We start from the raw sequence: 4,010 nt of genomic DNA, 5'->3' as shown, positions 1-4,010 counted from the left end.
GAACAACTAAGCCTGTGAGCCACAACTACTGAAGCCCACGTGCCTAGAGCCCGTGCTCCACAACAAGAGAAGCCACGGCAATGAGAAGCCCATGCACTGCAACGAAGAGTAGGCCCCGCTCACCGCAACTAGAGAAAGCCTGTGTGCAGCAACGAAGACCCAATGCAGCCAAAGATAAATGAATAAACAAATGTATTTATTAAAAAAAGTTTAACACACATGATTTCATATAATCCTGTAATAACCCTTCGTTTTCCTACCCCTATCTTGCCCCTCCCCACTTCCCTCTCCCCACTGGTAACCACTAGTTTGTTCTCTCTCTGTGAGTCCACACTCATGTTCTTTACTCTCGATGACACATCTGCATGGAATGCACCTCCCCCACTCTTCAGATGACACTCATTCTCATCACCCTGCCTGGGAAAGGGCCTAGGGCCTCTGCCCAGCACTTCCAAAGTCATCCCGTATCACCACCCCACAGTTACTCACTGTCACAGCACAGCCTGTTTTCCTGGATGAACACGTGTTCGTTAACATGTCCCCCTAACTCTTTGGAGGGTTAAGGCAACTCCAGGGTTTGCAGCCTGGTCAGCAGTGAGGATGGGGTGCGACTGCTGGAGGCTGAAATTGGGGACAGAGGGCCCTCGGGCTCACTCTCCTGCACAGACGGGAGATGGGTCTGTGCCACCCTCCCAGCGGTGAGTCCCAGCTGTGGACAAAGGGTGAGAGCTCCGCAGAGATGTCACTTGGCTCCGTTTGGTAACTTGTTGCTCTAAGGCCAGAGCTCATTCTGGTCCCTGCATTCCCAGCTCCTCTGCCCTTTACTCTGGGGAAGCAGGCCCAACGGAGTGACCTGGCTCAAGAATTGTGAAATGGTGGCAGAAGCTCTCATTCTTCCCCTTTGCCTTCCCCAGGTGCAGGAATCCCGGGGTCCCTGGGACCGTCAGTTGGGGGCCTAGCCCCCGTGTCCCATGGCAACACAATGCCCAGCATGACTGAAGTTCTGACATGTCCACGCCAGAAGTGCCTTCTGTGTCACTCAGTCTCAGGCTGCCTCAGGCCTCTTCAGCTGCAGCCCACACAAACCAAGGAAGTTTAGACTCAGCAGCGCCTGGGAAGAAGGTGGAAACAAGAAAAGCACTGGGAAAAGAGCCTGGGTGGAAATTTCCATGACTGTTCTGCCAAAGCAAAGGCTTCAGCTGAGCCCAAGGCAGAGACAGACCTGGGAGCTAGAAACCATCCAGGTCACAGAGGGTCACCCTTCCTCATTCTCCCAGATCTTTGTCACCCACTGCCCCACCCTGAACCCGGGCCATAACCCTCAATCAGCTGTGTCCCGTCTATTCCAGCCTCATTTGCTCTCAAGACCCCTAGTTCATGAGATATCCCGCCACCTCTCCCCCAGGGACACGGCTAACCTCCCGGCCAGTGGGAGCCGCCTCTTCAGGAGCCACATCGAGGCCCCTTGCCCTCCTTCCTTGCAGGAAGCCCTCCCCGCTGAATGGTCCGTCCCTCCTACAGGCGCCTGCGGCTGTCATCATCCAGTGACCTCACCAGCACTCCTGTGATCGTGCCCTTCGCCAGTGACTCACCTGTTGTTACCCTGAGCTATGGTATATGACTTTTATTGTTGTTTGTCGCTTATCCTTGCAAACAGAGTCTTCCCACAGCCCCGCCTCGGCTCAGACCAGCAATGCACGCAGCTTATTCCGCACCTACGCAGCCTGTCCTGTGTGACCTCCAGCTGGTGCTGGGGACGCTGAGAGGCTCACCCCAGGTTCCAGCTGTTCCAGCTGCTGGGCCCCAGGATCCATCCCCAGCCCAGGCTGGCATTTCCCCAGCAGGAGTTTGGCAGGAATGGTTATAGGCTTGACTTCTCTCCCCACCCCAGCCAGGATCCCAGAGAGGATGAATGATGGGGACTCAGCCCAGGGTCCTGGCCACAGCCTTCCCTGGGGCCTGTCTGGCCTTGCCCACCAGCCGTCGGCCCCAGCCTGGCAATGTGGGTGTCCTGGAGCCAAGCAGGTATCTCCTCCTTGTTCTTCCACTCAGCCTTCTCTCAGCTCCCCAGAAGACCATGGATCTCTCCCCCTCCGCACTCTGTCCCTGTCGCCCACCCCATCTGGTTCTTCAACTCTTCCACCCTTATAGAGGGGTCATGGAGAGAGTGGCCTTGAGAGATCAACACACTTGGTCTCAGCCTGGTTCCTCCCTCACTGGCTGTACCCTGTGATGGTGGCAAGTTACTTAACCTCTCTGAATCAAGTTTAGTCCTCAGGGAAATAGGAATGAAATCGTGTAGTACCCCCTTCTCAGGTTGTGAGGCCGTCAGGAGCTGAGTACAGTGCCTGGCTCAAATGACGTGCCCTGCAAATGGTGTCTGTCACTACCTTCCCTCCCCCCTCGCATACTAAGCACGCAGCTGCCTCCCAGACCCCCAGATCTGACGGGAGCCAGGCACATCTTAGGAAGGGGTTAAACATTGGCAGTGACTTCTTCCTTGCCTTGGAGCAGGAAGGAGGCAGAGAAGGTAACAAAATCAGGCCAGAGGCTGGGTGGAATTTTCCAGTGCTCATAAACAGGACCATTCGGGTTGCTAACTGAGGTCACCATGGAAACGGTCACGTGTGCCTGCCTTCTGCTTATTCCAACCTGGCTAGAGGCCGATGACACAAGCTCCAGGCCTCTTCATTGGCTGCCACCTTCTCTTGCCACTGAAATCTAGCAGGAGATTGGCCAAGAGCTGTTTCTGGGCTGGAGTTAGACCTTCCCTACCCCCCAGCCAGAACCTGCTGGAAGCTGTTGTTTTGAACCAGAGGAAGATGGAAAATAGGCTGCCAGAGATGTTGCCATAGCAACTGCTTTCCTTTCTGCTCTCCTTGGAGTTAGTAGTTGACTTCTTTGTAGTTGAAGTACTTTTCCAAAGGCAGAGGGAGTGGCAGCCATTTTATACTGACCTAACCTTCTTCTTTTGAATTTCTGAGCCTCTGCTTACGGCTTTGGTTACCAATCCACCCCTGGCTTCTGTGAAATGGGATACTCATTCCAGGACACCTTACCTTCTAGGGCTGGAGTAAGTTTGCAAAGGCTCACTGTAAACTAAAGCTCTGTGCACTCGCCACGTGGCTTTAATTGACCGGCTTTGACATGAGCATAGAGTGGAATGGCCCTATGAGGTGGGGTTGGGGGCCCTACCAACTTGTGCAGCAAAGCCCGGAGCCCCAGGACTCAGGGGCCCCTTTGAAGTCCACTTACTGTTCTGTCACTGGGACCATCAGCTGTTCACATAGTCCCCCCAAAGACTCCCTTTCTCTTTCTGTAAGAGGATTCCTCTGTAGATGATCTCAGAAGGCCCGTTCCAGCTCTGACATTCCATAAACCTAAGTTAAAGGCCTGCCTGCCCTCCACAATAAATCTGTGGACCTTATCATCCCCATGGGAGGTAAAAATACAGGCAACTGCCGTACACCGAGCACTTTCTAGGCGGCAGGCACCGCCCATGCACCGGCTCAATCTTCACAGCAACCTTAGAAGGTGAGGATCATTATTACAGCTCCCACTCATTTTACAGATGTGGAAACTGAGGCCCTGAGAAGTCAGGTAAACTGGTCCGAGGTCACACAGCCAGCAAGCGGCAAGGTCTAGATTTAAAGCCTGGTGGACTGGCAGCTGGTGTTTGAGAAACACAGGCTTGGGAAGGATTGTTTGAAACTGGGGCCCACACACCAGTACTGCCCCACGGTACTGTCTGCTGTGATTTTTCCAGAAAGCAAAATACATTCCATTTTGACTGGCCTTTATCAGAGTTGCAGCCCTTACTGGATCTTTGATGTTATAAAGTCCTTTTTCTTATGAAATGATGGTGAGAGCAGATGGTAGCTATTTTGTTGTCATGTTCTTTTTGTTGTTGTTGTTGTCACGTTCTTATTTGGGAAAAGTTGGCTAATTGAGAAAAGGCTAACCTTATATCAATATATCCAACTTTTTTTTTTTTTTTTTTTTTTTTTTTT

The 4,010-nt window shown here is 52.7% G+C and overlaps 1 long non-coding RNA gene across 1 annotated transcript; it reads right to left on the bottom strand.

Annotated features, from left to right (window-relative positions):
* Positions 1-512: 512 nt before the first annotated feature.
* LOC113611340 (uncharacterized) lies at positions 513-4,004 on the bottom strand. The gene is made up of 2 exons (XR_003429407.1): positions 1,419-4,004; positions 513-1,111 (listed from the first exon to the last, which is right to left on the bottom strand). It is a non-coding gene; the product is annotated as an uncharacterized LOC113611340 (long non-coding RNA).
* Between the last annotated feature and the right edge of the window lie 6 nt (positions 4,005-4,010).

The sequence above is a fragment of the Aethalodelphis obliquidens genome, unplaced genomic scaffold, assembly GCF_003676395.1.
Source record: "Aethalodelphis obliquidens isolate GAN/ISIS:26980383/991018 unplaced genomic scaffold, ASM367639v1 scaffold69, whole genome shotgun sequence".
NCBI classification, from domain to species: Eukaryota; Metazoa; Chordata; class Mammalia; order Artiodactyla; family Delphinidae; genus Aethalodelphis; species Aethalodelphis obliquidens.
The sequence above is the reverse complement of the archived record's forward strand: the minus strand, read 5'-3'. Positions and strand labels throughout refer to the sequence as shown.